Source organism: Lepidochelys kempii, chromosome 1 (genome assembly GCF_965140265.1).
Source record: "Lepidochelys kempii isolate rLepKem1 chromosome 1, rLepKem1.hap2, whole genome shotgun sequence".
In the NCBI taxonomy this organism is placed as follows: Eukaryota; Metazoa; Chordata; order Testudines; family Cheloniidae; genus Lepidochelys; species Lepidochelys kempii.
The window spans coordinates 273,685,875-273,708,055 of record NC_133256.1 but is presented as its reverse complement, the minus strand read 5'-3'; the positions used below and the strand labels follow the sequence as shown (position 1 = coordinate 273,708,055).

General features: G+C 40.9%; 1 protein-coding gene across 7 annotated transcripts in view; it reads right to left on the bottom strand.

Moving 5' to 3' along the window:
- MGAT4C (MGAT4 family member C) overlaps positions 1-22,181 on the bottom strand; it is a 678,608-nt gene that overhangs the window by 387,723 nt on the left and 268,704 nt on the right. Inside the window, exon 1 of one of the 7 annotated variants that reach the window (XM_073331150.1) lies at positions 21,938-22,024. The exons of 5 other annotated variants lie outside the window; for them this stretch is intronic. The gene's annotated coding sequence lies outside the window, so the exon portion shown is untranslated. Of the gene's footprint in view, positions 1-21,937; positions 22,025-22,181 lie in introns of those variants that run through there. One more of the 7 variants, XM_073331139.1, reaches the window with a different exon arrangement.

The following is a 22,181-nucleotide window of genomic DNA, read 5'->3' as shown; positions in this document are numbered from 1 at the left end:
AGGGTTTTGTACTTTGCACATTTATTAATATAGGAGTGCTCACTGAGGGGGCCTCACTGTCAGCCTATCCGCAGGACCTATTTAGGCTAGTCAGGACATAATAATATATTTTTGTTCATTGGTGTAACACCCACCTCCTCAAGGAAAATCCAGAGTCTATGGTGAGTTTGAATGGGGATTGCCAGGGTATTACAGAAAAGTCATGGGGGAGATACTTGAGTGGAGTGTGGGGCTGCTTGTGATGGAACTGAAGAGGGGAGGGGAAGGGTAGATGGAGTACCCTGGAGAATGCAAAATTGTTGAGCTGGAGCTCTGGGAAAATGGAGAGTTCATAGGATGTAGTGGGGCTAGGGCAGTTGGAGCTCCTCTTCCACTCACCACAAGCTTCCATAAGCTCATCTGTCCTTGCTGGGATTCTTGGGGGAAGGGGCACCCAGAGATCCTGTGAAGGTTGGAGTATGGCAGGCATTTTGAAACTTGAATGGATTGAATTGAAAATATCACTATTGAGACTTTCAATATAATTTAAACTGAGAGACTCCTTGCTCTTTGAGTCAGGTTCTAATTTGAAGTTATTGCTTTAGTTTGCAGCCTGCTTTCTTTTGTCAGTTAATATATTGACCAAATATGCATTAGAAAGAGCTACTTCAAGAGTGAATTGGTTAGAGATTCACTTAAAGAAGGTTTTATGCCTGTTTAAATATTTGAGTAGGAATGCTATGATGAGGGATGTGACTAAACATACACTCTTTAGTGACAGTTTTAGAGTAGCAGCCATGTTAGTCTGTATCCGCAAAAAGAAAAGGAGTACTTGTGGCACCTTGGAGACTAACCAATTTATTTGAGCATAAGCATTCGTGAGCTACAGCTCATTTCATTGGATGCAGGCAGTAGAAAATACAGTGGGGAGATTTTATATACACAGAGAACATGAAACAATGGGTGTTACCATACACACTGTAACGAGAGTGATCAGGATAGGTTGTAGATCCTTGATGATGCATTGGAGAGGTTTTAGTTGGGGGATGAAGGATCTACAACCTATCCTGAAGGATGACCCATCACTCTCACAGATCTTGGGAGACAGGCCAGTCCTTGTTTGCAGACAGCCCCCCAACCTGAAGCAAATACTCTCCAGCCACACAACAAAACCACTAACCCAGGAACCTATCCTTGCAACAAAGCCCATTGCCAACGGCGTCCACATATCTATTCAGGGGACACTATCACAGGGTTTAATCACATCAGCCACACTATCAGAGGCTCGTTCACATGCACATCTACCAATGTGATATATGCCATCATCTGCCAGCAATGCCCCTCTGCCATGTACACTGGCCAAACTGGACAGTCTCTAAGGAAAAGAATAAATGGACACAAATCAGACGTCAAGAATTATAACATTCAAAAACCAGTTGGAGAACACTTCAATCTGTTTGGTCACTCAATTGCAGACCTAAAAGTGGCAATTCTTCAACAAAAATACTTCAGAAACAGTCTCCAATGTGAGACCGATGAATTGGAATTAATTTGCAAACTGGACACAATTAACTTAGGCTTGAATAAAGACTGGGAGTGGATGGGTCATTACACAAAGTAAAAGTATTTCCCCATGTTTATTTCCCTCCTCCCCCCGCAACTCTTCCTCACACGTTCTTGTCAACTGCTGGAAATGGCCCACCTTGATTAACACTACAAAAGGTTCCCCCCCTCCCCCCTCCTCTCCTGCTGGCAATAACTCACCTTACCTGATCATTCTTGTTACAGTGTGTATGGTGACACCCATTGTTTCATGTCCTCTGTGTATATAAAATCTCCCCACTGTATTTTCCACTGCATGCATCTGATGAAGTGAGCTGTCGCTCACGAAAGCTCATGCTCAAATAAATTGGTTAGTCTCTAAGGTGCCACAAGTCCTCCTTTTCTTTTTACTCTTTAGTGAGGAACTTTTCAGGGTTGTTGTTTTTTTTAAACATTAATGTGTGTTGTAGCACCCTCTATACCAGCTTCTCCACTGCCACTTGGACATGGAAATAAAGCTTTGGGGAATGTTTTGTTGTTTTGCATGCTCATAGTACAGGGTTAAGGTTGGGTGTTTACTGCAGGGGGACCCCAGGGCTCCACGCACTGCCCCCGCCCCAAGCACTGGCTCCGCACTCCCGTTAGCCGGAAATGGGGAAGCGTAGCCAATGGGATCGGCAGGGGCAGTGCCTGCAGGCAAGACCAGCACGTGGCGTCTCTTCCCCCCCAGGGCCTAGGCTCTGGACCTGCTGGCCACTTCCAGGGAGCAGTGCAGAGCCAGGACAGGCAGGGCTGCTGCCTTACCCACGCTGCACTGCTGCACTGAGGTAAGCCCATGCCCCAAGCCCATGCCCCAGCCCTGTTCCCTCAAACCTGGACCCCGTCTTGCATTCAAACCACTCATACCTACTCCCACCCCAGAACCTGCACCCCCAGCTCAGAGCCTGTACCCCCTCCTGCACCCCAAACTCCTGCCCCAGCCCAGAGCTCCCCCCCCACAGCCTGAACCCCTCATCCCTGGCCCCACCCCAGAGCCTGCACCCCAAGCCAGAGCTCTCACCCACTCCTGCACCCCAGCCCCCTGCCCTAGCCCAGTGAAAGTGAGTGAGGGTAGGGGAGAGTGAACCCTGAGGGTTGGAGAATGTAGTAAGCGGGGGTGGGGCCTCGAGGAAGGGTATAGCAGGGGTGGGGCCTCAGGGAAGGGGCAGGGCTAGGGTGTTTGGTTTTGTGCAATTAGAAAGTTTGCAACTCTACTCTTCTATCTTCTATCTGAAGGCTGAGCAGAGAATCTGCTTCTGCTTCCTCCTGAGCTGCACTGAACCCAATTTGGACACAGTTCAAAATCAGGACCCTTTTTTTTCCCCAAAGTTTAGGTAGCAGGAAACTGTGACCTCCTGTAACATAATGAAGAAAAAATAAAAAATGCCCAGCACATTTTAAAGGCTAAATTTACACCTAAATTTGACAATCTGGCCTTTAAAGTTTCAGAGTAGCATTTAAAGTGTCATCATTAACATGAAAAGTCAACAACCATTAGGATTAATGGGGACCATTTGGGATAATTTACATGTCTTAACTCCAATCCTGATCCCACAGAAGGGAATGGCAAAAAACTGTTGCGGAAGTGGGCCCATTAAACCATTTCAGGCTGAGACAAGATGAAATGTAATGCACATTTGGAAGTCTTTTTTTTCATAACTATACTAGAAAGTCACTTGGCTTAAAAAACAACAAAAGCCTAAAAAAATTAAAATTGCACAGGAACCAGATAAATACAATTTGCCAATTGAAAAGAATGCATTATATATAGAATTTTCATAGTGGCTTACTCCAAATGCCAGTATACACTGTACAAATGCAGGACAGGCACAGGTAAACACACACATTTTTTTGCTCTTTGGCCTATAATTTGTTATTTTTCCTTACTTTGTGTAATCTCAGGTGGCCACAAACAGATATGAAAAATCTAACTTCATATCAGGAAAAGACTGACAGGAAATTAGCCATTACCCTCTGATCCCACTGAGGGTTACCAAAAGAAACTACAACATTTGCTCAAGAAACTCCCTGAAAAAGCACAAGAACAAATCCGCACAGACACACCCCTGGAACTCCGACCTGGGGTATTCTATCTGCTACCCAAGATCCATAAACCTGGAAATCCTGGATGCCCCATCATCTCAGGCCCTGGCACCCTGACAGCAGGATTGTTTGGCTATGTAGACTCCCTCCTCAGGCCTTACGCTACCAGCACTCCCAGCTATCTTCGAGACACCACTGACTTCCTGAGGAAACTACAATGCATTGGTGATATTCCTGAAAACACCATCCTGGCCACTATGGATGTAGAAGCCCTCTACACCAACATTCCACACAAAGATGGACTACAAGCTGTCAGGAACACTATCCCCGATAATGTCACGGCAAACCTAGTGGCTGAACTTTGTGACTTTGTCCTCACACATAACTATTTCACATTTGGGGACAATGTATACTTTCAAATCAGTGGCTCTGCTATGGGTACCCGCATGGCCCCACAGTATGCCAACATTTTTATGGCTGACTTAGAACAATGCTTCCTCATCTCTCGTCCCCTAATGCCCCTACTCTACTTGCACTACATTGATGACATCTTCATCATCTGGACCCATGAAAAAGAAGCCCGTGAGGAATTCCACCATGATTTCAACAATTTCCATCCCACCATCAACCTCAACCTGGACCAGTCCACACAACAGATTCACTTCCTGGACACTACGGTGCTAATAAGCGATGGTCACATAAACACATTATACCGGAAACCTACTGACCACTATTCCTACCTACATGCCTCCAGCTTTCATCCAGACCACACCACACGATCCATTGTCTACAGCCAAGCTCTACGATACAACCGCATTTGCTCCAACCCTTCAGACAGAGACAAACACCTACAAGATCTCTATCAAGCATTCTTACAACTACAATACCCATCTGCTGAAGTGAAGAAACAGATTGACAGAAGATTACCCAGAAGTCACCTACTACAGGACAGGCCCAACAAAGAAAATAACAGAACGCTACTAGCCATCACCTTCAGCCCCCAACTAAAACCTCTCCAAAGCATCATCAAGGATCTACAGCCTATCCTGAAGGATGACCCAACACTCTTGACAGATCTTGGGAGACAGCCCCCGAACCTGAAGCAAATACTCACCAGCAACCACACAACAGAACCACTAACCCAGGAACCTATCCTTTCAACAAAGCCCGTTGCCAACTGTGCCCACATATCTATTCAGGGGACACCACCATAGGGCCTAATCACATCAGCCACAATATCAGAGGCTCCTTCACCGGCACAGCTACCAATGTAATATATGCCATCGTGTGCCAGCAATGCCCCTCTGCCATGTACATTGGTAGAACTGGACAGTCTCTACATAAAAGAAAAAATGGACACAAATCAGACGTCAAGAATTATAACATTCTAAAACCAGTCGGAGAACACTTCAATCTCTTTGGTCACTCGATTACAGACCTAAAAGTGGCAATACTTCAACAAAAAAACTTCAGAAACAGACTCCAATGAGAGACTGCTGAATTGAAATTAATTTGCAAACTGGATACAATTAACTTAGGCTGGAATAGAGACTGGGAGTGGATGTGTCATTAGACGAAGTAAAACTATTTCCCCATGTTTATCCTGCCTACCCCCCACTGTTTCTCAGACGTTCTTGTCAACTGCTGGAAATGGCCCACCTTGATTATCACTACAAAATGTTACCCCCTCCCCTCCCGCCCTGCTCTCCTGCTGGTAATAGCTCACCTTAAGTGATCACTCTGGTTACAGTATGTATGGTAACACCCATTGTTTCATGTTCTTTCTGTTTATAAATCTCCCCACTGTATTTTCCACTGAATGCATCCAATGAAGTGAGCTGTAGCTCACGAAAACTGATGCTCAAATAAATTTGTTAGCCTCTCAGGTGCCACAAGTACTCCTTTTCTTTTTATTAGATTTTAATATGTAAAACAGCCTCTGAATGCCTGGGTTTTCTTTATTGCATAGGTACTGGAGCAATGCAATCCATGTAAACTTTGCAGCTTTTTCATGTAACTCTAATATTCATGATTATGTGTCAGAATGGTGGAATATAAATTTTAATGTGCTTAGTGTCACACGAAGTTTCCATTTCCTATTTAGCACGTTCTAGAGATTTTTCTGTGTTCAGCTTTAGCTATTATTTATCAAGTTATTATTTGTAGCACTGCAGCATCTAAACTGTATTCCACAATACAACATCCAACAACATCAGCATCCCCACATGATCATCATGACTGCAGTGTTAATTTACTTGTTTTTTTAATGATTATTCCTAAGACGCTGAATGGATTAATATATTTCACAGTTATTTATCATCTGCCACCTTAAATTCTCTCCTGATTATATTTTTATTTACTGTCCTATTTCTTTTATATGGTACTATGTTGAAAAGTAGGCCCAGATTAAAGAATTTGGGATCTCTGTTCACCATGGAAATTGGGGGCCTCACCTTCCTAAACCTAGATTGACCATGTGATTTACAAGATAATTGCTGCCCTAGGCACAACTTCAGTGTGCTGCCCCCTCCTACTCCGTAGAACAGAGGTTCTCAACAAGGGGCCTCAGCAACTTTCTGGAGATGGGGTGGTTCAGCAAGACTTCTGATGACTCGGTGGTTATGGTACAAGAGGGAGTGGGGGACAAGCACCAGGTCACAGCATCACTCATATAGGGTTGGTCCAGATACCCCCTCATCATGACAGGCAGAAGGCCAGACAGCATTTGAGGGAATGCAAGGGTTGCCAGGTTTGTCAGCAACAACAAACCCTGTTGGCTCTCAAAACAAGCCCCCAACGAGGCACTCCTTAATCATAGGGCTCTGAAAATAATCCGCTTCTTAACCTCACAGCATTAAGCACTGCAATTCTGTTTACAAAATGTAATAACACAAACAGCAATCTCCCTTGCTGCAGATTAATTCTTGTCCTACTTGAGTGGATATGGAGATTCACCACCATCCTCTTTATAACAGCCCTTAACATTTTTGTTGTCAGGTCCCCCCTCAATCTTCGTTTCTCAAAACTAGACATGCCCAATTTTTTACCTTTCCTTATTAGTCAGGTTTTCTCCTTTAGATGCTATCCAATTTTTTCACATCTTTCCTAAAGTGAGGTGCCCAGAACTGAAAACTATACTCCAGATGAGGCCTCACCAGTGCCAAATAGAGTGGGACCATTACCTCCGAGGTCTTATATTTGACACTCCTGTTAATACTCTCAAGAATGGTATTAGACTTTTTCACAACTGCATCAAATGGTTGACTCATTCAGTCTGTGATCCACTATAACCCTGAGATCTTTTTTTCAGTAGTACTTCTGTCTAGCCAGATATTTCCCATTTTGTAGTTGTGAATTTGATTTTTTTCCTTCCCATGTGTAGTACTTTGCATTTTCTGTATTGGATTTCACTTTGTTGATTTTATTGCAATTCTCCAATTTGTCAAGGTCATTTTTAATTCTAATCCTGTCCAAAGTGCTTGCAACCCTTACCAGTTTGGTGTAATCTGAAAATTTTAAAATTTAAAATGTACTCTCCATTCCATTATCCAAACTATTAATGAAAATATTGACTAGTACCAGACCCATGACAGAGCTCTGCGGGTTTCCACTAGATACATCCACCCCTCAGTTTGACAGTGAAACCATTGATAACGACACTCTGAATATTGTCTTTTGACCAGTTTTGCATTCACCTTATAGTTATTTCATCTAGACCACATTTCCCTAGTTTGCTTATGAGAATGTCATGTAGGACTGTGTCAAAAGCCTTACTAAAATCAAGATACATCACATCCTGCTTGCCCATCCACTAGACCAGTAACGATGTCAAAAAAGGATATTAGGTTAGTTTGGCCTGATTTGTTCTTGACAAATCCATGTGGTATTAATTATAACTATTATCCTCAAGGTGCTTACAAATTGATTAATAATTTAATACCTGGAAAGATACTAGAACAAAGTTAGGCTTACTGGTCTATAATTCCCCAAGTCCTCTCTGTTCCCCCTTTTTAAAGATAGGTTCTATGTTTGCCCTTCTGTGGGACTTCACCTGTCCTCCAAATATTCTTGAAGATAATTGCTGATGATTCTGAGGTTGCTTCAGGTAGTTCCTTAAGTATCCTAGGGTGAATTTCTTCAGGCCCTCCTGACTTGAATACATCTCAGTTATCAAAATATTCTTTAACCTGTTCCTTCCCTATTTTGGTTTGTGTTCCTTCCCCCTTGTTGTTAATATTAATTGTGTTAAGTATTTGGTCACCATTAAACTTTTTAGTGAAGACTGAAGCAAAACAGACATTAAACACCTCAGCCTTCTCAATGTCATCCATTATTGGCTCTCCTTCCTTGCTAAGCAGAGGACCTATACTTTCCTTCATCATTTTCTTGCTCCTAATATATTTAACGAACCTCTTCTTATTGCCTTTTATATCCCTTGTTAGGTGTAACTCATCTGTGCCTTAGACTTTCCGATTTCATCCCTACATTCTTGTGCTGCCTATTCTTTTGTTCTCAACCTTAGCAATTTATCCATGTTTCTGCTTTTTTTGTAGGGTTCCCTTTAGAGTTTCAGGTAATTGGAGAGCTCCTGATGGAGCCATATTGGCCTCTTACAATTCTTCGTATCTTTCCTTTGCATTGCAATAATTTGTTGTTGTGCCTTTGAGTCATTTGAGTTAGGGATAACAAAGACATATTCCCTGAAAAAAATAACCACTTTTCAAAAAGTTTCTAGCTAAATGTTTGGTTTTATTTCTGGACACTTTTTATAATAAAAGCAAGGGAAATGAAATGCTAGATACACAAAACGGTCGGTGGTGGTAACTACCTACAATGTGAAACCCCGGTGGAAAGCCCCCTCTGCCTGATGTGCAGAAGGGACTGGAATTTAGGTATCCCCTATTAAAGGAGAATAATCTTTGGATATAGCTTCAGTTTTACGGAATTTATATAACAGTCTCAGTATAAATATGTATATGGACTTCCTTTATAAATATTTACATATAGCAAACCTAACTCTTTTTAGGTATAGCAATTAAATCTGATGTCTTGCTTTGTCAGGATGATCTAGCTAAATCATTCTTATTTAATCTTTCATTAATATGGATAAATTGGGAAAGCTGAAGGTTCCAACTTCAAAGTTAAACCTCAAATAATAGTAAGGGAGGAGAGTTTGAATACAGCATATATGAATTCAGTTATGGGAGAAACATCCATTATAGGTGTCACACAACTGATTTCACAAATATTTATTGACAAAATGGGGACAGTAGAATAGAGGTGGTTGATTTTTTTCCTCAATAGGTAATTCACCAAAAAATGCAGCTTTGGTCAACCTGAAACTATTGCAAATTTGACAGAAACTGGCTAGTGGAGGAAATGCTATCACTTCCTTTGTAACCTTTAACCCAGTGGTTAGGGTAGTGATCTGCTGTGCAGGAGTCCTGCGTTCAATTCCGTGCTCTGCTTTATGTGGATTTGAACACTGAAGGCGAGTGCCCTAGCCACTGAGAAGTAGGATAATGTTGATTTGTCTTTCTCAGTCTTCTGTGTTGAACTTGTTCCACTGTGTATAAAATACTTGAATAGTCATTGGGTGAGAGGGAAAATAACTGTATAGGTTGATGGGGATGGGACTGAGATGGGAGACCCATGTTCATATCTCTGCTCCAAAGACTATTTAATTTTTTAAACAGTGAGGTACAGCTTCAACAGAAGAGACTGAGAATCCATTCACACACACCTACACATCAACATATCTCTTAGCCCTTATCCTTAGACATAGGATTTAATTGCTATACCTAAAAAGTGTTAGGTTGCTATATATAAATACTTATTAAGGAAGTCCATATACATATTTATACTGAGACTGTTGTTATATAAATTCCATAAAGCTGAAGCTATATCCAAAGATACTACAAAACTATAGACACAGATTAAACTAAAGGGGTGAAAAGAAGTTGAAAGGTTTGCCTCCCAGAAACCTTGGAAAATTTTGGATTATTTTTTCCTTACCTCTTTCCTTCCACCTGTTCCTATAGACATGCCCACAAAACAATAATAATCTGATGTTTTGCCAATTACTTTTATCACTGTACATCTTCTTGCCTACCCTTACTGCAGAAAAAATAAATTATAGTTTTAAGGGTTTGACATTTTGCAAAAAATTAGCAGCAGTGTTGACTTTGACAAATCAGATATTTTAAGCCTTTGCAAGAGGATCCACTGTAAAATGTCTGTTTACAGTTTTAGGAAAAATACTAAGGCTTCATAGATTACTCTGAAGGAGAATTTAGTCATTTATTCACCTAAAATTCCAATTATTTTCCAATCTGTCCTCTTGGATTTGATGGGTATCTCCTACGAACCAGCAGTAATGTAAAAGAGAGATAGTAGGCACAGATTTTTCATTCAATTTAGAAATTGGTGGACCGATAGCAGAACAGGCTGATTTAAAAATATCAGCTCTTTGTCAGAAATCGTCAAGCGAGTTGTAGTTTCTTATTGATAAAGAAAAGAGATTCAGTTTCAAATACATCTTTAATGCATTCTTTTATACATTTTATTTGTTATGGCATTCTGTGGAGCAGCTGCAAAAACTTATTAACAGCATATTTCTCCCTCTGCTCCCCCATGCCACTGTCAACCCTTCTCCCCCAACACGCACACTTTTCCATTTACAAGCATTAATTTTCAAGCCCAAAATGTCTCCCAAATCTTCCAATTAGATCTGATGGAAAAGAAGGATGGCAGGCTGTTCCCCTACAAGAATCCCATATGGAGACGACAAGGAATTGACCATTCTAACTCCACAAATCCTCTAACCAGTTATGGTCCATAACTTTTCCAAATTGCCGGTATTAGGGGAGATGGCACATCTCCAAGGTACAAACAAACAAACAACAACAAAACCCTAAGAAAAAAAGAAAGATCCAGAAAAATCCAGAATCTCCATTGGGGAAAATAGATGAAACACTTTCTCTCTCCCTGATACTCTAACCTCTTTCCCTGCTGCTTCATATGTTACAATTCAGTAGAAGTATGCTAAGAATGAAGTTTGCTCATCACTGAAATCCTTACATACCTGAGCAAGAGACTGTTTGAAAATTAATAATGAATCTGGCCACTCTTTCGAGACATTGTAGCAAACTGAAGACTAACAAAAAGTATATACATTTTCAATTTTATATGCAGTACTTGTAATATTTGAGAATCTGATATTGAATGTATATCAGACTTATTGTACATTAGACTTATCACCCTCAGTATCCTTTTTATGCTGAAATTTTAAAGTACTGTTTGATGGCTGCACATTAGACAAATATTGTTGTGCTATATATATTACAAACGTGTGTCTGCCCTAAGATGACATTGCCATACCTTTCAAAGTCAATCCATCACACTGACTTCTATTACACCATTAACAATTTAGAAACGATTGTATTGTTAGCCGGTATAACTCACATTTATTTCCTACTATACATGTTTTGGCAAGACATGCGGGATTTATCTGGAAGGAGGAAAAAAAATGTTGGCATAGTTAATCAATTGAATCAGTTCCTCAAATAGTTCCCATAAATGAATTTCTTATATGTATTGGTCCAATAATGATACTTTAAAGGCAGTTGTAAATTTCAATCTGCTTTTCTAAACTTAACTTTATTACCGATATTTTGTTTTATACCTAATCTTTTTAGCCTTGTAAAACATTCGAATTTTACAAGTTGATTTCTTCTCTTTTTCTTTTTCCCTTTTTTGTTCATTTTTTCACCTAAATATCTTAATTGATATTGCACTAGACTTTACCTGTCCATTATAACAAGACTTTCATAGCTGGACTAGGCATAAAAATATTAGTATAATTTGTACAGTTGCTTAATCTACATGGCGGTCACCTGTAGAAACCTCAGAGTATCTAACCTTGGCTTTGGTCACAAGTAGAGCTATGCGAAAGTTCTCATTATATGACAAAGTGTCTGTAAAACATTTTATGGATGTACATTCAATTAGGTAAATATATGTTAAAATACAAAGCAATATTCAAGTGAGTAGCTTTATGCACAGTGTGCTATTCAACTAGAGATTTTACAGGTGTGACTAGGGTGGTCATCCAGTAGACTACATTGTTTCTTCCTGAGAAGTCCCACATCCCAGAAGGCAGTGCTGAGCAATTGTTCTTGCCACCCATCCTGTTCAATGTTTACATAAAGCCACTAGGTGTGAGTAAAAACATTTTGTGTTGCATTGTCATTGATAACACTACTGATGGCATCTAACTGAATATAATTAATCAAATATATTATTCAGGAAGGTTTGCTGTTATTCATCACATATATTATTCCATTATTTTTGTTTAGTATTCAACTAAATCCACAGATTATACTAAGTCCTAGTAGTGTCTGCAGATTCTACTGTTCTGCCAGAGCCAAGAAAGTGGATCAAAACAAAAACTGTCTATAATTTTGGATGAGATGAGAAAAAAGATGCTTTTTTGTTGTTGTTTTTTGTTGGGACAACACTTAGAAGAATGGACAGAGGCATTATCTGCACAATGGCAATAGGTGATATAAAATCAATACAGAATCTATTATAAATTTGGTTACCGTACTAGTTTATGGTGTGCAATGCCTTAAATAGCTAAGCATTGTACATATCACCTTCCACTGTAACACAGCCATCTTCTAGTGGCAGAAGAAAGAGTCAGACTAAGAGGAAAAACATATAGGCACAAGAAGGGGTTTCCTTATCTAAATAAAGCAAAAAATAAAATCTGAGAAAGGGTGAATGCAATTGCCAGTATTTAAATATGTTAAGGATGCTGATATGCCAACTTTGTAGAATATTGTCAGGAAAGCATCATTATTCAAGAAAGGACTTCAGCATGTCTTAACTTAAAGCACACACTGTTGAAGTCAAATGCCTTCTGAAACTGGGACCTTAGTATTTAAGCCCTTTTTGGAATAATAAAACAAAAATAACCCCATTCAGAGTCAGCATTCAGTCCTACTGGCTGAACACTGATACAGAGGGAAGAGTACTGCATCACCAACATCACTTCTTCCAGTAATAGTTTTCCTTAGGACTTGGTATTCTAGTCCATGTTTATTCCTTCCATTAATTTTAATTGGAAACTCTTTTCTGCTCTGTTTTCTTTTTAAAAAAGTTGAAGAGTAGTGTATAGAAACAGGCAGATTATAAAGGATATTTAAAACTAAGAGACAAAATCTGAAACATAATTAAAAACTTTGTTTTCCCCATCTTTGTGTCAGAGAGCAGTATACCAGTCTCTGCATAATAGTACTATGCCAAAAGTGAGTCTTCTGGCTGATTAATAATCACAATAATGTATATATTTTATTTGTTTACACTTGTAAAATGTTTTTATTGCAAGATCTCTAGATAAGTTATATATTATTTATTATTATTATTATTACAGCTGGTTGGAAACACATCAGGAAGATTTTTTGACAGAAAATGCAGTTTTTGCACAACTGAAATTTTCCACAAGAAAAACTTAGTTTTCCAGATTTAAAAAAAAAAATCATTCTGAGTGTGGGTTTGGCTAGTCCAAATCTAAATTCCACAAACGGGTATCCATTAGCAACACTAGGCTGTTTTGGTCTTGGGATGACTTAGAATTTTTCCAGCCATTTGTAAGTGAATTGGATAAAGAGTTTCTGAATTAAGATACCCAGAAACATATATTCAGAGTCCAAAAATTCTTCTATTCTCTCCTCCCCACATACCTTTCTGTAGGTAACCCCAGAAATATCACAGGAGAAAACAATTTATTGGATTCATAAAGTTGAACTTTAGTGTAGAAGACTAAAGAGTCATTGATTAAACCTAATTTTAAATGTTAAAGATTTTAAATAATAGTATCAATGTCTTCTCCGACAGGATTAAATGAGGAGATCTAAGATTCAAATGAAAGCCTCATGCCCCTTTTCCCTGGTGGAAGCAATCTTTAATATTCAATCCAATAAGTAGATAGGTTCTGCAAATTTCCCCGTCAAAATGGAAGTTAATCAGACAAAGCATTCATAAGTTTCAATTTATTTGTTCACTATCAGAACATTATACTCTCTCTTTTAATTTCCAAATACACACCATGCAGAAATGCTAATTCCTCTATCCTCAGTAGCCATTATATACCTACCAAGCCCCAAACACCAGATATTTTGCTTCCTTCCCTAAGAAGCAACAGCCTTTAGTTCCTCAACCACCACCGCTCTATTCTAAACTTCCTCATCCACTGCTCTGAAACAATCCTAATAGTACAAGCACGTGACTCAAATGTGAAGCCTCCCATGGCAATGACCCAAAGTGCCTTAGAGACTGACACACATTCCACCATCCTGACCCTCTTCTCCCAAGATATATGGAACAGTTTACAAGAATGGTATAGTGAGTGCTGGATACAAAGCGTCCTCAGTAGTTGTTGCAGAACTGTGGAATTCACACCCCAAACACATTAAAACTCTTTATCTTCAGGACAAAATGTGAAACACACTTACATGATCCGGCTTTACAGCATTAAATACACAAACAAACAAACAAACAATCTCTCTGCCTGAAGAAGGAAGAAAATAAGGCGATCCTTTTTATTAAAGTGTAAGACACTCTCTTTTATACTGTGAGGATAAGTGCAGTATAAAAACAGACAGCCAGGCAAAAGGATGATAGCTGCTGACATATTCCTGGTCCCCACCAAGCATGAGTGCTCAGCCAACCTTCCACTACATATCTGGCAATCAGATTTCTTGTTCCAATTCCAGTCCTATTATCAGTTCCTCTTCTCAAGTGAAAATGTAAATATATCTACAATATTCACTAGAGATAATCACACAACATTTGTTGCAGTCAATTGATGGCTACAAGAAGCAATCCAATATACTTCCTACTTCCAGACAGGCTAGAAATATTCCTACATGATCTTTCTGCAGTATTATATTGGACTTCTGCTTATGGGTCCAGCCACAATCAGGAAGCATGAAGATCTATTCACGAACAGAAATAAATGGAACAAAACATAAAAGGGGGGGAAATAATGGAGGAAAATACTAACAAAAAAATGTTGAAAGCCAAAATATTTTGAGCCTCAAATGCATTTGACTCTTGGCAAAGATTTATGTTGATACTTGTTTTATCCAAATCTGTTCACTCATCTCTAGTTCAGATTGCAGTACTATATTACTTTACTCTGGTCTTCAGCTCACTAGCATTTGCTGTACAGCTTTGCAGTTTTCTTGTATGGTAATTAAAACTTGCAACAGAATTATAGTGAAAAAGTTGAAAGAGTATGCAGGGAGTGTGGGGAGAAGGATATGCTACTGTACCTTTGTGTAAAACTAATTAGAAACACAGTCTCTAAATACATTTGTTTCACTCTTCTATTCTGTGTTAGTTCTCTGAGCTTAACCTCTCTAGCCAAAGATGGCACAAAACTCAAAAACTGATCTCATACAGAGAAAGTAGGACACACAGGGGATGACTGCAGGCAACCTGGGAGGGTTTGTGTAATTCTGCAAAATGCTGTGGTTACTTCAAGTGCAAATGTAGAACTGTTACTAATGTTCATTTCAGTAGGCCTGCTCCTGTGAGTTACTGCTCACCAACACACAAATTAGGGTTCTACCCAAGCGGACCGTTTGTGGTTTACAACCATTGCAATTCTAATACAGTCTAATGTATTGGAGAATTCAACAGCATGTACTCACTGCCAGTTTCAGGTGGCTTCCAGGAATAATTTTTGAAATGCTTTCTTCAATGTGTTTACAAAAGAATGAAAACTTAGAATTAAATAATAATAATAATAAAAATAATAATAAAGCGATTAAAAGATTTTCATAATTTAATCTTCAACATTCAATTTACAAAAGGTCTTTTATATAGATAACACTAGCACTCAAATCATTAAATGTGTTCCCAGAGGACTCATTCAATTTTGTGATTTTTCTGCTATCTGCAAAACTCAAGTGTAGTTCACCTGTAATTGCTTTGAGAATAGGGCCCTCAAATAGATGAAGAGTTATCTTTTTTGTTAAAAAACACAACATCACTTTGCCTTAAAACATTTTTAATTTAAGAGGAGGTGGTTCTGAATACCATTTGGTTAGCAGGGGTAAAAAAACAGTGCTACTTTTAATATAAAGATTCACATTCACCGAATAAGTGCACCAAAATATGTAAAAATAGATTTTTTAAAAAGCTACAGAGTTTGGATGGAGGAGGTTACTTACCTATAACCGCAGGTTTTTTTATATGATATGAGGCCCCTATGTGTATTCCAAACATGGGTGAGAATGGGTGCCATACACTGGAGGTGCAAGATTTCTGTAGCAGTGTCCATTGACCCACATGTGCATTGTATATAGCCTCGTGTTCCAGGCGAGGTTATATGAGGCTGTATGGGATGATGCCCCCTCAGTCACTCTCTTACTGCTGAGCAGCACAGTCCTCAGCAGAGGGGACGATGGGCGGGTATTGGAATGCAAATAGGGACCACACATCTTGAAGAACTTCCACTTACAGGAAAAGTAACTACTACTACTTCTCCTTCTTCTGATGGTCCCTATATGTATTCCAAATGCAGATGAGTAGAAAGCAGTGATCAGTGTGGAGGACAGGAGTGCAAGTCCACCCATGTCTAAAGGTCCTCCCCCAGCCTAAGGGAGGGAGCATCTGAGGAAAAAAACAGAGCTAGAAGAGAGGTCATAGGGCCATAATCAAGGAACCAAGGGGACACAAAGCAGAGAACTCTGGATATCACCCGCTGTTCCTCAAAGGTGTCTAGGAAAAGAGTAGACGCTGCCCAGAGGAACTCTGCTTGGACACAATTGTATGGAGGAATGGAAGTAGGCCCCCTCCGTCGCAGAGCACCTCCCCATCCAGCATCCTCCTCCTGTTTTATAAATGGTCGCTTTTGCCAATGCCAGGAGGAGGATGACGAAGTGATACCGCGACTTCATAGGGTCCTGGACATGGTGTGCATAAATCAAGAGATGCAGGGAAAAGTGCAACCAGAACCTTAGGAGAAGATTCTTGAGGAGCTGGAAAAGGGGCTGCAATCTGGCACACTCAAGATAAATGTGTGCCAGACTCTCCCTCATGCCACAAAAAGGGCAAGTGTTGGGGATAGGGGTGAATTACACCAAGTAAATTCTCGTGTTCACAGCTCCATGAAAGAGCTGCCAGCTGTTATCCCTGGTGGGCTGTGGAACCAAGGTGGAATACAGACTGGCCCCATTGGAGTTCCTCACCTTCCACAGATGGCAAAAGGTCCTGCCACTTATATCGGGGCGGGACACAAAGGTGAGGAAATGAAGTGTGTGAAGCACGAGTGTGTACCGATGTTTCCTCAGCGCAATTCAGAAATGAAACGGTTGCTGATCAGGCAGCCAGCTCAGAACATGGGGGGGGGGGGGGGGATGGAGGGGACTCACAACGTAGGGGACAGATAACAAGTGTGACACTATACCTCGGGTGATCGCCCTGTAACCCCATATCCATAATTTATATATAATTATGATATTTCATATAAAGCATGCCATGTGAGGTACCAGCAGAAAGGTTATGATCCCTGAAAGCCATGGTTCTATCTAAATACGAATATCATTAGTGCATAATAAATTATAAGATTGTGTTGTATGGTTGTCACTAAAACATGCTGTGAGTTGGGAAACTGCCCAGATATTAGATCCCCAGAGACAAGGACAAGGGAGCTAAACAATGCCCAAATGGGTGTTGAACAACCATCAACAGCCATTGTCCAGCAAGGGAGCTACAATGCAGTGACTCACTTACACAAGGTCACACCAGGAGAATTGCTCAACCTTGCCTGACGGTGACTCAGCAGCACCAACCAGACATGCCTGGACTTGTGTTCTCCAAGCACATGGAACTAAGGGTATAAAACAGAACACAGTGGCCCCATGTGGTCCACAGTGGCCTTTTCTCCTCCCTCCACCTATGCTGCAAGAAACAAGGACACTCAGGAGAGTGAAGACTCCGACAGAGGAGACTGACCTAGGTTTCAAGGGTGATACCTGTGTACTGTGAACTACAATATCCCGTGGGGTGTGAAAAACTGTTTAATCTAGATGTTGCCCACTCTAATAGGGTTGAGAGTTGAGACTGTGTGTTTATATTTTATTTTATTTTGGTAACTACTCTGAATTTTTGCCAATCACTTATAATCACTTAAAATCTCTCTCTTGCAATCAATAAACTTGTTTTGCTATTTATCTTTAATGAGTTTGCCTGACGTGCTTGGTAAATCTGCTCAGATTTATAAAGGTTGGTGTATGTCCACTTCCCATTGACGAAGTGGTGAGCCAATTAATAAACTTGCATTGCTGAAGAAAGGGTCTTGAGCAGTGCAAGATGGTATATTCCTGAGGTACAAGGCTGGGAGAAGGTGAGATTTGGCTGGTGCCTTTCTCTGTGTGATTCATGAGTGGCTCTGGGAGCATTCATGTAATCTGGCTGGGTGTGGGGCTCCACATGCTGTTGTGCTGAGTGATAAAAGCACCTGGAGGGGTTCGCTGCTTGCAATTAGCAAAGCATTGTGATAGACTGCACAGGCTGGAGAGTTAAGGGGGCACAGTGGTCCCACACTCCTAGGTTGAACTCTGGGGATCCCATCACAATGAGATCCAGAGGGCCAGGGGTAAAAGGCGGGTGAGGAGAATGCTCCCACAGGAACTGGTCAAGGAAAGTCAGAGAGGCTGTCAGTAAGTCTGCCCTCACCTTCTGGAGTACATACCAGGAAGTATGAGGGGTGGAGAGCCTCATGCACCGACCTAACACCAGGGGATCCACCCAGTCCCCCTGGTCGTAATCCAGGAGATCTCCAATCCTGGTGGATCCTGCCAGGACCAACCTCTGGTGCACCGAGGGGGACTCCACCAGCTGCACACTGAGCTGGGGATTGTGTATCAAGGTCTCCGCCAGGAGATCGGCCCCCTCGTTGACCACCATGGACCAAGTCTCCAAGACCAGTTTCTAGGTTCAGAGGAGGTCCTGGTAGAAGACCAGCAGTTAGGAGAGGGCTTACGTAAAACCTCTTGGATGGAGAAAAAAGAGCTGCCAGCAGCATTGGAGCCCTCAGAGGCAGCAGAGGAAGGCGTGTGCCAACACGCTCCACACCAGACTACCTGAACCGTAAAAGAATCTCTGCAGGGCCTGAAGGTGGAAGACATAGACCTGGCTGTGAAGGTAGACCAGGCATTGACTTCCTTTCTCCAAGGGAAGACTAAAAACCTCCCCAGAGTCCCAGTGCATTCCTGGCCAAAAGAACTCAAGTTAACCTCTGGAGCAGGGCCAGGATACCTGGGGTGGGCCTCAGGGTGTTGAGCTGGTGCCAGAGCATGGACAGGACCAAATGGTTGAGCACCAGAACACTCCCCTGCAGGCACTGGAGTAGTTCTGTCCATCTCTGCAGCTGCTCAGCCACCCTGCCCTCCAAATTCAGGTGAGCATCCCACACCATGACGGAGGCATCCGTGGTCAGGGTGGCAGTTGGGACAGAGGCAAAGAAAGTGGTGCCGATCGGCATCTTGGAAGTGTTGGACCACTAGGCAAGGGAGGCCAGAACTGACCATGGGTCAAACAATGTGGTGGTGTGGGGTCTGAAAACCTACAGGAGCCACAACTGGAGACAGTGCATGTACAGGTAGACATGAGGAGTCACATAGTTCATAAACAAAATACATATTGTAGTGCACCTTCATACCATTCTGATCCATCAGTTTCTAAGACTTTAGCCTGAATGGTTACAACTCGAAAACGTGTTGCATAATAGGCCCTGTCAGCGCATTTACAGGAGCACAGCTCTGTAAATTATTTTTTTTTAACTTGTGCAGCCCAGTGCACAGCAGCTATACCACCGAATAGAATCCAACTCTGCAATTACCTGCTTCCATTTATTTTTATTGTTGCCAAGAGACAACAACAACAGAGGTAGGACAGACTGGCCCTGACGGGAACAGAAATAATGAAGTATTTTGTGCCAAGATAAAAGCTACAGTACATTGCACATGCAAGCAAAGAATCAGGGAACATGGTGCATCCACAAGAGAGCAGCACGCTTAAGGGAGTGGTGACCCAACACAGCTTCACTCTTGAAGTCATAGTGTGTGGTCCCATGTACAAATATCATCCACTTTAGATCTACGTTTTTCTGTTTTATGTGCCAGCAGTAACTCCTAAATCAGCTTCGGGAACTGGGCTTAATTTCTGCATAAAAAAATTCTAGAAGAGCTGTTGACTGAATCTACCTCTAATCTGTCTGTAATCTTGGGCAGTTATCATGTACTCCTCTTTTTTAGACAAGATGATGGTTTATAGTTAAGGACGGCACTGGCATTCAAGTCAAATCCTGCCTATGCCACAGGCTTCCTCTATTACCTTGGAAAGGGCACTCAGTGTCTTTGTGTCTCAGTTTCCCGTTTGCAAGAGAGGGATAATGATCATTCCTTTCTCCCAGTTTTGTGCATCTTGTTTATTTAGACTAAGCTCTTCAGGGCAAGGACTGTCTCTTACAGTACACATATGTACAGCACTTAGAATCCCAGAATCCCAGAATCTCAGGGTTGGAAGGGACCTCAGGAGGTCATCTAGTCCAACCTGCTGCTCAAAGCAGGACCAATCCCCTGATCCCTAAACGGCCCCCTCAAGGATTGAACTCACAACCCTGGGTTTAGCAGGCCAATGCTCAAACCACTGAGCTATCCCTCGCACTAGAAATGCACAATAGGGTTCCATTTTGGCTCCAGGCACTAACACAGCACAAATAAATAGCAGCAATTCATCAAGCTACGAACCTTGGTCCAAGAAAAAAAATAAAATATTTACTTCAAATTCCATCCACATTAAATAATATCTTCAATATATATTTCTCCCTTTCGTTACAAAAAAAAATCAATAATTATGGTGTGTGTTTCCAACTAAGCTGCTTCCTTATTAGTTCATCTGTTTCTGACTTTTCAGCACAAAATAAATTAATTGAAAATGTATTTTAGACCAGATCTGTGTGAATCCTGAAGGGTTTGATTCTTTAGTGAGTTTTGTGAATTGAACCATTATTGTAGTTTATTTTGCAAATGTTGGAAAAAATCCATCCCCAGTGGTTTGCTTGGAGGTTCAAGGTCAGAAAGAAACTGCATTCTCCAAGAGAAAATTCTGTTCTACCAATAAAATAAAAACCAGCAGGATCTTATTAAAGGGGATAAGACAAAATGTCACATTTACTGTGAATACAAAAAGAATCGTAGTAGGCAGTCAGTTATAGCTGTTATATTTCATTCAGTTTCACATTCATTCACACCTTCGTTCATACACACACACAGGTTCTGCAGATGCTGTATAGTTACCAGGCCTGAACGTGGCTTGAGATTGTGGCTTGGGTTCATAGCTTGTGGCGGCTAACTGGCCAGGAAAGCCGGGCACAAGGAAGAGCTGGGTCTCTGTTGGGCATGCACCGATGCCCTTCCATGTTGGCAGCAGAATGTTACCCTTCAAAGTCTTCCATCTCACCCATCCTTTTGTAGGCTTTAGTTTGAATTCAGAGTCTATAGGTCTTGCTGTGTCACGCTGCCTCTGGGTTCGGTGTGATTGATCACCCGTCAATTGCAGGCATGACTTTCAGCCTAGGACCTGGCTTTGAGGTTTCTTCAATTGTACTTTTATTCTTTTCTTTTGAGGGTGGACTCCTCTTACTTTGTCAGGCCTGTTGTCTGCATCCTCTGCTGTTGGGTGTTGACACTTTATTTCATCAGGACAGGCTGGGGCTGGAGGTTGAGTCCATCATCCATACATACCTCATTCATACATCTAAACTAAACTAACAAGATTACAGCAGGGTTTTGCAAAAATGAAGGTTGCAGCAAGCTTTTACAAAATGGAGTGAGCATTTTAAAATGGAGTTTGGGACAAGTTAAAATGAAGTTTGAGTTACAATATGGACAAGTGTAAGGAATGGCAAACAGTGAACAGAAGTTACAATATAGAAAAGTATCATGAATGACAAAAATTTGAGCAGAAGTTACAATGTTGAAACAGTGTAAATTTCAGCAATTTAAGCAGCAATTGGATTGAAAGTGAAACTCAATTAGCCAGTTATTGGGGTAACCAGTTTTATGAATGAATGTTGTTTCATTCATAAAACTTTGCTTATGAAGTTATATTAATAAAGTGAACAATTAAAAACAATTTTAATGATGAGTTCTACAATTCCACTTCCTCAAGATATTCCCCATGTATTCACCCTGTCAACACTTCCTGTTAAACCCTGGGGACTGCCAACTTATTACAGAAATCTTTTCATGCTTACCCTTTCTGTAGCAGGTATCTCTCCCGAGGTTCAGAAAATTGAATGTTTCATCCAGCTCTACTTTTAATATTTTACCAATTTACACTCCAGCCAGTCACAGTCATATGGAAACAAAAAAAGCATAAAACAGCATGTAACAATGTGCACGGTGTTTGTGTTTTAGGGATGTTTGATACTAATTGAATAATATATACACATAATACAGATTTAAAAAACAAACAAACCATGCCTTATTAAATATACT